Here is a 12,121-nt window from a genome sequence, read left to right as displayed (position 1 = left end):
AACATCTCGCTGATAGGGCCCATCTCGCTGATTGTGCCCTGACACAGTCCCCACTCGCCCCTCCCTGACTTGTGTGCCCTGACCTTCCTCACTCCCCACTCCCCCACTGCAGCAAATACTTGTGGCTATTTCCAAGAATCTGTGAGAATGTGCTCTCTTGCCCTGGGGCCTTTGGACAGGCTGTACCTTCCCATGCGTTTGCCTGGCACAGGCCTACTTTTAGATGTCACCTCCCGCAGGAAGCCATCCCTGATCACCCCGGTTCCAAGAACGCTCTGTGGTGCCTCCTTGGTTCATTCATGGCATTGCGGTTGCCGGCCTCCTGGCTTCTTCCCCTCCCCTGCGGGTCTACAAAGCCTAAGCGAGGGCCACGTGTGCTGGCGGCCAGGTCCTCAGCATCCAGCACAGGAGCGGGCACAGAGTAGGGACTCGGTAAGCATTTGTTAAATGAATGTTTGATTATCGGAGCTGCGTTTTGCTTTGTTTGGAGGACACAGCTGAGGTGCGCTGAGGGGGGAGTATATAAATAATGACAGCAATGTGGCTTCCCTTCTATCCTATTTAGAGGGCTTAGTGGGCCAGTGCGCTGGGGTCATCCCGGGCTCAGTGCCCTGATGTGAAAACCATGGTGTCCCCCTGGCTGAAGCAGTCTCCGGCTACTGTCTTCTCACTCCCAGTCAGAAACAAACCACGTTCTGAGCGACTGGAGTCATTGCTCACAACACCGGGAGCCGGTTTAGGGTGGGGCGAGGGGCAGTGGCCTTGGGGCTCCAAGTCTCTAAAGGCCCGGGCCTCTGGGCTGGGGGGGAGGGGTGAAGAGTGGCAGGTCCCGTCCCCGGGAGGCTGCAGTCACTGGGGGAGAGACAATGGGGCTCAGCATCTGCTCCCCGCTGGGAGAAGGGACCCTCCAGTGAAAAGCCAGGGAGAGCAGGGAAGTGTGGGAGGAATTGATGAGGAGAAGGGGTGGAGCCAAGGAGAAGCAGCCGGGAGGAAGGAAGAGAAGGGGAAGGAAGAGAAGAGGGAGGGGTGAGGATTCAGGCTTTCCTTCCTCTCGATGACCCGGTCCCGGGCTGCAGCCCGCTCCGGCATTGTTTCCTGCGGAAACCCTGGGGGCCCACGGAGACCTCACGTTTCTCCCCAGCCCCTTGGCGGCAGCCCCCGTCCGTGGGTCAGGCATCCAGCAGGTGCTCAACGCTTACTTGGGAAAATGAGAAATGTGGCCAACTTTGCTCAGGGAACTTTTCCCTTGCCTTCTCCCCACTTCTCCGGAGAAGCTGAGGGCAGAGCAGGTCTTGGGAGCACGCCCAGGCGCCCCATGAATAATTGACCCTTCCGGGCGGCTCTGCCCGGCTCAGTCCGAGGACTCCAGACCGGCCCAGCGTCGGAGTCGAGAAGCGGCTCCGAGTGGCGGGCGTTCGGGAGGTTGGAAGCCGAAGGTCCGGCCCCTGCCCGGGGAGCGGGGTCTGGGGGAGGGGGGGGGACGGGGGGAGGCCAGGCGGTGGCAAAGCCCGCGGCCCCGCGGGGAGGCGCCTGGGGCCCGACCCCCCGCGCCGCGAACGGCCACGCCTCGGCGCCCCCCAGCCTCGCTCCCGGGGTGGGGGTGGGGGGCGCGGCCCAGGCCCCGGGATCGGAGAGCCCTCGGGGGCGGAGGCGCGGCGGGGGTGGGGGGGGCGATCCCAGCGCCTCCTCCGAGCCCCTTCCCACCCCGGCCCCGGCGCTCGCAGCCCGCGCCGCTCCCTCGAGTCTGGCCGTCCAGGGCTCTGCAAACAGCTGTTTAAAGGCTCTTTTACAGTTCAGTGCTCTGCGGGGATGTTTGTTCCAAGCCCATCTGCCTACTTTAAAAATATATAAGTAAAGAACACACCCAGCCTTCCACCCCTGGCTGGGGAGGGGCGGACTCGGCGGCCCCCGCCCGCACTTCGGAAGGAGCCGGCACCCAGCCGCCGCCGCCGCCGCGGCCCCCGCCCCCGCCGACCCTCCTCTCGGGAGGACGCCCCGGGCTTCCCAGGGGGGAGGGGGCGCGCAGCCCCCGGGCCCCCTTTGTGCGGGGCAGGGCCGGGCCCCCCATTTCCATGCGAGGTTCAGACGCTCCCCCTCTCCCCCGCTTCAGTTAATCTTTGTTCCCCTTTTCTGCTGAGAGGAGAAAAAAAAAAGAGAGAGAGAGAAAAGGAGGAAAAAAGGCGTGACTTGATTTTCAAACGAAACTCCCACAGCAAACAAAACCCTTTTAGAGAAATAAGAAAGGAGGAAGAAGGAAGAAAAGAGGGAAGAAAAAAAAAGGAGAAAGAAAACCCTCCAGGGCTTTCAATTTGAGTGGGAGAGTTGAACCGAAAGAAAGAGAAAGAAAGGAAGAAAAATCCTCTCTGCGGTAGAAAGAGAAAAGAAAACTTGGGCTGACAGGAGGGGGGTGCTGGAGGGGGGGGTGGAAGGAAGTGAGAAAACAAAAGAGAGATAAAAGGGCTGCTTTTCTGTCTCTCTTCCTCTGCGAGCTGGGTTAGGAGGAGCTGTTTTGCATCCCTTCACGTCAGCCCTGCCTCATTCCCTTCTTCCAGGGAGGGAGAGCGAGCGAGCGAGCAAGCAGGAGGGAGAGAGAGCGAGAGAGGAGGGGGGGAGAGAGAGGGAGAGAGAGAGAGAGAGAGAGAGGGAGAGAAAGAGAGGAGCCGGAGGGAGGGCGGCAGGAGCAGGCGGCGGGCGCGCGTGGAGGCGGGCGGCGGGCGCGCAGCAGCAGCCCGGGCGGTGGGCAGCCAGGAGCCCCCGGCCCGGCCCCGGCCCCGGCCCCGGCCCGCCGAGGGCCCCCAGCGCAGGAGCCGCGCCCGGACCAGGGTGAGTGTCCCGCGCGGCCCCCCGGCCCCCGGCCCCGCAGCCCCGGGCGGCGCGCCGGCGGGGGCGCGGGGGGCGCGGGGGTGGGTCGAGGCGGCGGCGGCCGACCCGCCCCCCGCCTCTCCCCGGGGACGGCCGCGCGCAGGCCCGCGCCGCGCTGCAAACATGTCGTCTTTTCCTTTCACTTCCACATTCCCTCATGCCGGGGAGCTGGAGGGAGAGAGGGAGAGCCGGGGAAAGAGGGAGAGATGGCGTCTGGGGGGGGGGGGGAGGGGGAAGGGAGGGAGGGAGCGAGCGAAAGAGGGCGAGAGCGAGGAGAGCGCGCGAATGAGAGAGAGAGAGAGAGAGGGAGAGAGAGAAGCAGAAATGAAAGGAAAGCGCCGCGGTGGCGGCGGCGGCGGCGGCGGAGCGGGAGGCCGGGGAGGCGGCGGCGGCGGCTCCCGGGCCCGCACGTGGGTGTCCCGGCGCCCCGCGCGCTCCCCCCGCACCCGGCCCGGGACTCAAAGTTTCACCCCCTCTCCGCGCCGCCCCGCCCCTGCGGCTGCCCACAAACTTTATTCTCCGGTGCGGGGGGGGGGGGGGGGACGGTTACGGCGCGTCCCCGCCGTCCCGGGAGGGGGGGTGGTGGTGGCGGGGGAGGGCCGAGCGGACTGAGGGGGGGGGGCTGGGGGTGCCCCCCGAGGGCAGCCGGCGGCCGCACGTCGTGCGTTGCAGGACCCCCGCCTGGCCGGCGTCGGGGCGCCCCGGGCCGGGGACCTGTTGAAGGTGCTCGCCGGCTGGCGGGGTCCCCACGGCCTGTCCCTAGCCTCCCTAGTCTCAGTTCCCCTTCCTCGTTGCCCACTCGCCGTCTCCTCGCGGTCATTTTCCTAATTGGACGGAGCTGTGGGGTGTGATCGCCGGCGTCAGACGGGGTGGGGGGGGGGGCCCGAGGCTGCCGGGTGGGCGCGGGGACCCGGGTACCGACGGGGCAGCCCCTGCAGGCGCGCAGATCCCACAGACCCGGCCCTAGTGCCACCGCCCCCCTAACTGCGGACTTGCTAACTAGTGCGTATCGGGGTTTTTTTTCCAACTTGCCTTTTAAGATGACTTTTATGGTCGCAGCAACTGCTTCCCTCCAGTCTGAGCTGTACTTTGGGAAGATTTAAGAGGCCAGGGCGGTGCTTGCGTGGGTTTTAACTAACCCGAAACGGTCCTTAATGTATCTGTCTCTCAGCTCTGCGTTGATTGGGGCGAAGGCAGAGCCGTAGCCTGGGTGCGTTTTCACTGGGACACTGCGAGGTGCCCGTCCTTCCCCGTCGGAGCGGTCCAGTGAATGGCCATCCTGGTGGCCCACCTTCGGGCTGCCGGGCGGAGCGCCTAACTGCTAAGGGCACTCTGAACGCCTTTATTTCTGGGCAAAATGGAAACTCCTAGCCGGTGTCGACCTGGAGGGGACGGTAGCCGGGTCCCGTGGGTGCCTGGGGAGTCACAAAAATTCCCCTACAGGTGTGCAAAGCAGGACTTTGCACCGTTGGGGGGTCACCCAGCCAACTTTGAAGCTACTCTTTGAGTCCTGCCTTTGTACACGTGTAAGCAAAACCAGTCAAAGTTCATTTCTGCCAAGTAGAGGGCCCCTGGGCCTGCATCCCTGTTGTGCTCTTATCAGGGGCCTTTAAAAGACCTGCCGGGTCTTGTGGGAGAAGGGAAGAAAACCACCCCTAATTGCCATTAGACATCAGAACATGTATTTTTAGTGTTTGCGATCAAGCCATGGGCCTGTCTGGTTTTGATTTTTGAGACCTAGCATAACGGTATGTTTCTTGTTTGTTTTAAGTGAATATTGTTTTCTAGAGCTTTCTTGGTGATTTTGTCAACCGGCCCATGGGCCACATGTCACCCTGTGCCAAGCACCTGTTTGAGCCCTAGCTGGTCACCTATAGTTCCAGCTGCATTAGTGCTCCAGAAACCTGCAGGACCTGGCTTCCTCACATGAGGGCAGTGGGAGAGAGCAGCTCTCTTTTGAGTTGGGGGGTGTTGGACATTTGGGTCACATTTTCTTTCCTCCAGGCTCGCCTGGAGGGAGACGCAGTGAGTTGAAGTGAGAACAGATGCTCACTCTTCTCTGGGCAGATTCCTAGGTGAGTCCTTGTCCTGTGGTGTGCGGCCAGCAGGCCGTTTGTTCTGTATTTGGTCACCTCCATCCCGACCAGGCATTTCCTACCGGGGAGACTTCTTTTAGGCTCGCTGTCTAGAGACCAGGAGACAGACAAGGTCTGGGATGGTTTCCGAGTGGACAGAAGGGAGACTAATGGGACCACCAGAGGTTTTGCACGACTTCTATTTTAGGTTTGCCTTGCGGCCCGGAGATATTTCCATCTGAGTTTGCTCAAGTTCGAAGGTAGAAGGGAGGAAGTAAACAAAGGAGGAGTCAAGTGTATCCCGGAGGATGCTCCCCACAGGCTCCTCACTGGGCTTGCTCCCCCACCAGGTCCCAGGGCAGGGGCTCATGTTGCTGACCGAAGGAATCTCTGCATCTGCTGAGTCTCGTGTTAATGATGGTTGGTCTCAACCCTGAGACTTCAAAGCCGGAAGACACTGTAGAGATGGCCTAAAAGAAACTGAGGCATGAGAAAAGCTCCATGCCTGGGGCTGTGCTCTAAGTGGCAATGCCAGTACCTGAACCAGAACTTTCAGAGTCCATTTCCGGTGCTTTTAAACACAGGGCCTTGGCCTCTGTTCTCGCTGGGGATCCCGAATCAGGCTCTGTCCAGAGAGTGTGGCTCCGAGACCATGAAACCGTGGGCGTATGCTCCCTGCATGAGACGGGTAAACAGGGCACTTTATTGTCCAGCTCTGTTACACACATACTATTCCAGAGGCTTTGACGGGCCAGGGTGACTACTAGGGGACACCAGGAACAAAGTCTGCCAGTTCAGTGAGGCAAGCGGTTTAGTTCTCGGGATGTTCCCAAGTCACACTCGGCACTTTTTGATCCGGAGTGCTTCCTTCGTGCCCTGTTCCTGTGTGTGATTTATTTAGGATTGGTCTGCGGCGAAGAACGGGGGTGTAAGGAAGAGCCAGAGACCTGAACCGATGTCTCTTCGTGGGTTAGCTCTCCTACTGGAATGTCAGCTCGTGAGGGTAGGAGGTCTGTGTTCGTGGCTAAGCCCCTGTGCTCAGAACAGGGCCTGGCACATGGTGGGCCCTCGATAATCCTTGGTGAATAAGTGGACGGGGCATTAGGAAAAAGACCTCCCTCCCAGTAGGAACCCACGAGTGACACACAGAGGTGGGGACAGGGAGGTGATTGATGGGACCTGCAGAGTTTTGCAGTGAGTCATGGCTTCAAACAAGCTCCAGACAGGTAAGGCAGGAGCAGCTGGGAAGAGTCGATCCTGCATGGGTGGAGCCACTGGGTGGAGATTGTGCAGAACAATAGAGACATCTTGAACTGGACTGGATCGCGGGAGAATAATAATAATCAGGGTATCTTGGGCCGGGCTTGTCTACGTGCTTTGTGTATATCGTGTCCCTTACTTAGTCCTTGCAGGTGCTGGTACTGAATCGTTATTCCCGTTTGGCAGATGGGGAAACTAGAGCCTAGAGGAGTTGAATAACTTGCCCAGGGGCACAGAGCTGATACCTGAACCCAGGCTGACTGACTTCAGATTTTGCCTCCCTACAGTGACAATTGAGGTCAGGGATCCCTGCCCACACCAAGGAGCTGAGCATTCAGAGCTTTGGGGTTCCTCGAAAGGATGGCAGAGAAACACTGAAAAAGAAATTGTTGGTCTGCAGTGGAGCGAGGCTGGTCAGGGAGCCTGCCCTCTGCTTCCCTTTGCCGGGACCCGCACCGCGCTCGAAGACCATTCACCCAACGCAGACTCGAAGGGATGCTTCTTTGGGAGGCCTCCCTGTCCCCCGAGCAGAGTGGCTAGCACCAGGTCGGGACTATTTTGCACTTGATAAAGATTTAGGAGACTTTTTCTTTTCTTAAGCATGCTTTTCGACTTCCATATTGGCTGGCATGTATTTGAAACCGGCGGGGATTTTAAAGCTAGAAGTGTCGCTGTTGGCCTTGAGGGCTCCAGAAAGTGTTTCCCACACGTGTAAACCCTCCCTTCCTGATCCAGGATGCTGGTCCAGGCTCTTCCAGACCACAACAGCTACCCTTTCATTGACGGTGTGATTTACCAGCCTCTGTGCTGGGCCCGACCTCATGGAGCTTGTAGTCTCCCTGGGAGACAGACACTGAACTAATAATTACGCAAATACTCTTTAATTACAGTTGTTATAAACGCTTCAAAGGGAAAAGTACAGAGGCCATGGGAGCTGATAATCAGGGAGGATGAGGGAAGGGAGGCTTTCCCGAAGAAAGGGCATTTAAACAGCCACAGGAAAAAGGTGGGTGAAGAGGCCTTAGCCAGGGTGAGATCGTCCGTTAACCTTGATGTAAACCCCGGGCCCTGCACCCACAGCACCAGCATCGTCTGCCCGGCCCGCCCAGGAGCTTGTTAGCAATACATAATCTCCAGCCCTCAGCAGACCTGCTGAATCTGCATTCTAACACGACTCACCTGCGTGGTAAAGTCTGAGAAATGCCAAAGGAATCAAAGTTCTGAACGGGGTGGGGGGGCGGGGGGATTCTCGGCTTGGCTGTGAATGAGTTGGATGACCACGGGAGAGTCACTTCTCCGGTTAATGAGGGAATTAGATCATCTCGCAAAGTTCCTTCTGGCTTCTGTCATCTCTGGCTTTTGCTGGTGTGTGCTGTTTCCAAGCTTATTAAGAGTGAGGGCCTGGGCGTCCACAGCATCCACCTCTGCGGTACCTCTGGTGGGCCCACCCCCCCACCCCCCCCCCAGCAGGCGCTAGTCCGTGTGGTGGTCTGACTTCCCATAAATGCTGCAGAGCGGCCAGACCGGCAGAGCTTTGGGGAAGGATCAGAATAATTCGCAAAGAGCGTGTGGGGCTTTGTTGCACGCAGAGAGATTGTCTTAAGGTGACCCAGGGAGGATTTGCCCTGAATCGAGAGAAAAACTGTTCAAGGGTCAGAAGGGCTTTGGGGAAGAAAGGTACACCATTTCTGCCAAAAGCGGAACCTAAAACGAGGGAGTTGCTCAACAGTTCCTTGCCTGTGAACATAATACTTTAAGAATGGCCACGGAGTGTTGTGCCTGAGATCCTCACATCAGTGTGGAGAGGACCAGAGGGCCAAGGCCCGTGGTGCTTGAGCCTTGCAGTCTGGGGAGGGTTGGGGGAGGGAGGGCTTCCCCTGTGCACGTGCAGCCGTGCAGAGTGTTGTGTGGACGTGTGCGTGCTTTGCTGGGGAGAACATCCAGAGCTTTTGCCGGCCTCAGAGGGACCTGCGACTCGCCCGAACTAGGGGCAAATGCCTTTCTTAGCTCATTGCACCCAACTCTCTTCCTACACAGCACTTACTGTGGACCAGGCACCATCCTAAACACTTTCCATATATCCGCTCATTTAGGATGAATAGCTTTCTGGAGGTCACGTGTCAGAACCAGGCCCGGCACTGGACGGTTGGGCCCCAGAGTCCCGGCTCACAAAGCCTAACTTCCTAGCAGGGCAGGTGGGACTAGGGGAGAGCACTTTTAGGAGAATGGAAATTGAGATGACAAAGGTCCCTAGGTTACAAGCAAGTGTCTCCCAGGGGCGCCGGGGTGGCTCAGTCAGTGGAGCGCCCGTGACTCTTGGTTTCAACTCAGGTCATGATCTCGCAGTTCGTGAGTTCAAGCCCTGCGTCGGGCTCTGCGCTGACAGCGTGGAGCCCGCTTGGGATTCTCCCTCTCTCCCTCGCTCTCTGCCCCTCCCCCACTTTCTCTCTGTCTCCCTCAAAATAAATTAAAAACAAAAAACCAGGTGTCTCCCAACTGCGCGTGCATAAGACAGAAAGGTTTTTCCCCAGGTTGCCAGGCTAGCCCACGAGAGTCTGTGTCACTCTTGGGCCTAAGTCATTTTGTTTGCTTAGAAAAAAGAATTAGGAAACAAGACAGCCGCAGCACTGCAAGCTAAATGACAGATTCTAGATTCGGCCAGAAGATGCTTGAAGAAGTGCACTGTCGAATAAGGGGTGGGGTGGTAGCAGGAGATTGGGACAGATTTTGAAAGGGGGATTAAAGGATATTAGAAGCCAAAGCAGGGCCAAAAATGTATGTCGAATCGGCAGCTTCCAAAGGTAAAATGGACTGGTTCTCATTACTTACTAATGAATGCGTGTAGCTCACAGACCTGACCCTTCCCCCATCCCTAATGCCTTACCCCCAAGTACAGAGGCCTTGTGTTTTCTCTTTAATTCATTTCTGTGCTATTTGAATTTTTATCAGTGTGTATGATCTTTATAATTTATATACTTATAAATGGAGGGAAGGACTGTTAGAAGTGGGTTGGCCTCTAGGGGGGTTTTAATTCTGTCTTCTATAACCGTCATCCTAAAGGCGTCTGTGATATTAAATATATATGCTCTATTGTGTGTATATTTTGGGAATACTGAGAGAGGTGTTGGAAGCGGGAGGATTTTCAGTGAAGTCAGAAGCTGAGACCAGGGAATCCCAATGTAGCCCGACCACCTTCCCTTTCTTCGTTCCATACCCTCAGTGTGTAATAAATAGGGAATCAAGGTCAGGTAGGAAGGATCGCCACAGAAAGCGGGAATGTCCACCCTCCAGATTGACAGGGGAAACTATCGCTTCTGTAATGACTCTTGGTTCAGTGTGGTTTGTCTTCTGGTCATGCCCGAATGCCATCTATGACCCCCTCCCATCCCCAGTGGGGCAGCCGTGGAAGAACGGGGTTCCAGATGGGGAGGCTATCCTGCAGGTGTTCGGTAAGAAACAATAGCCGAACTTCAGTGGTGGTTTTATGCACCACATCAGAATGTCCTCAAAAGGACCACATCCAAGCCGGCCTCTTGAAAAGCATCAGGTTCCCTTTGGAAGCTGGTGGTGCTGGTAGGTCAGCCCCACCCTGCGATGTTTGATCGTGGGGCCCCCGAGTTTACATGCCTCCTCTCCCATCAGGGCTCCGTTCACTAGCCACAGACCACAAGTGCGCTGTGGACTTGCTATTACCGGGAAGCAGGTCACCTCTGAAATTCTGAACTCTTCCCATCTCCCCACTGCACTTCCCTCCTTGAACACCCCTGCGCCAAGCTGGGAAACCTATGCCTACCCACCGGGGCAACATGTCTACCATCAACCCCATCCCTAGATCCCCTGTGTCCTGCCCTGGCTGCCCCCGTAGGCCTGAGCACCCCACATCCTCCTGTGCCCTAATTCCCTGCCTACAGATACAGACACACCTGTCTCCCTCCCCTTTGGCGCTGCTTCTCCCCAACCCACTTCCCGTGTCACTGCACCCAAAACTTCACAGGGAAGAGTTCACCCTTTCTGTCCCTGCTTCCTCTCCCTCTCTCCTCTCCAGCTCCAAAACAGCAGAGTAGTTCAACCCCCACTCCATCCTGCTCTTGCAGAGGCCCCTGACCCACCCCCTGAGCATGCCTGGCAGTCCCTTTTGTGGCCTCTGCTTACTTGACTTCTCCATGGCAAATATTGGCTCGTCGCTCTGGGCCCTCCTCTTACGACTTACTGTTTTCTGCCATTCCCTCCTCTCCTGCCAACACTTTGGTGCCTCGGCCATGGTTCTCTGCTACTTTTTCCCCTTCTGTGCTTATGGTTTCAGTCTGCAAGGCCAGGACTCTCGTCCTGTATCTATCTCTGTCTTCATGTCTCCTATACACAGTTCAGAGCTGGATTTACATTGGTTATAGTTTTGGGTACATGTGGATTTCTTTGTACCATCGTATTTTGTGTTTTCTGTTTCTTCTTTTTCGGATTCTTTGTTCATTCTTTAATTTAAAAAAAAAAAAAAAGATTTTATTTTTAAGCAATCTCTACACCCAACAGGGGGCTCGAACCCGCAGCCCCAGGATCAAGAGTCGCACGTTCCACCGGCTGACTCAGCCAGCCGGGCTGTTCATTCTTTTAAGTTGATTAAAAGATTTTTTTTTTCCCTTTCTTTCCTTCACTGTTTTTTTTTTTTCTTTACTGCTTTGCAGCTTACACACTCTGTTTCTATTCTTTTGATGCTTGCAGACTGCAGAAGATTTAAAGTTAGTTGGTGTCTATCTCTTCTCAAATAATGCAAGGACCTTGGGAATGCTTTCTGTAAAGTCACTGTTGGGACACATGCAGTCGTCACCCAGTGGTTTAGCTGCATCGTGTTTCTCTCTTCAGTTCCACAAACCGGGCATTTATTTTGAATGTTCTATACAGTTAGCCTATGCTTTCATTTTCCGCATATTTTCCATTTTGCTTACTTAACGTTTCTCCTTGCATCTCAGACCTACTTTCTGATATCACAACATATGGTGAAGATCTTCTCATCGTAAACTTCTCCTTCCTGTTTGGCTAACGTTTTATGTCATCCTTACTGTTACTGTTCTAGTGGGTATAAAACATTAGCTTGCCAGTTATCTTCCCTAAGTGTTTAAAGATAGTTTTCCATTGTCTTCTGGCCATTGTTGATGTTGAGAAGTTGGTGGCACAATCATTGTTCCTCGTAGGTAATCTCTTCTCCCTGGTTGTTGTTGGTGGTGGTGGTGGTTTACATGTGTGTGGGTATGGGCTCATTTGTATGTTTTGCAGTTCAATATTATTTACTTAGGAGTGGATTAGATTTTATTTGGCTAAGGATTCGTTGGGTTTTCTGAAACCAAAGATTGGTGACTTTTATCAGTGCTAGAGGCTTTTCAGCCATTAGCTCTTGGAATATTGTCTCTCCATCATTATCTCTCTCTGGCCTCTCTTTTGGGAACTCCAGTTAGATGTGTTTTGATCTTATTTCTATGTCTCTTAACTTTTTCATTTGCAATCTTTTGGGTTTTTGGTAGTGTTTTCTGGGGAATGTCTTACTTGTCTTCCAGCTTCTTAATTCTCTCTTTAGTTATCTCTAATCTTCTGTTTGGTCCACCCACAGAGGTATTTTTAGTATCAGTATTAACTCACAAATTGTAATATATTTGATGTGTTTCCATTGCAGTTACTATTTTTGATGCTCATGATTTGAGTTGTTTTTTTTTTAAGTTTATTTCTTTATTTTGAGAGAGAGAGAACAAACGCACATGTAGAAGGGACAGGGAGAGAGAGAGAATCCCAAGCAGGCTCCGCACCATCAGCATGGAGCCCGACGTGGGGCTCAGACTCATGAACCATGAGACCATGGCCTGAGCCAAAGTCAGACGCATAACCGACTGAGCCACCCAGGTGCCCCTTGGCTTTGGGTTTTTAACCTGGATGATTAT

General features: G+C 55.2%; 1 protein-coding gene across 3 annotated transcripts in view; it reads left to right on the top strand.

Annotated features, from left to right (window-relative positions):
* The first annotated feature begins 1,073 nt into the window (after positions 1 to 1,073).
* ZNF710 (zinc finger protein 710) overlaps positions 1,074 to 12,121 on the top strand; it is a 69,483-nt gene continuing 58,435 nt past the window's right edge. The window contains exon 1 of one of the 3 annotated variants that reach the window (XM_047861443.1): positions 1,074 to 1,184. The gene's annotated coding sequence lies outside the window, so the exon portion shown is untranslated. Of the gene's footprint in view, positions 1,185 to 1,214; positions 1,437 to 2,716; positions 2,824 to 12,121 lie in introns of those variants that run through there. The other 2 variants (XM_047861442.1, XM_047861440.1) reach the window with 2 other exon arrangements.

This window comes from Prionailurus viverrinus, chromosome B3 (genome assembly GCF_022837055.1).
Source record: "Prionailurus viverrinus isolate Anna chromosome B3, UM_Priviv_1.0, whole genome shotgun sequence".
Classification (NCBI taxonomy): Eukaryota; Metazoa; Chordata; class Mammalia; order Carnivora; family Felidae; genus Prionailurus; species Prionailurus viverrinus.
This window is presented reverse-complemented; position numbering and strand designations above follow the sequence as displayed.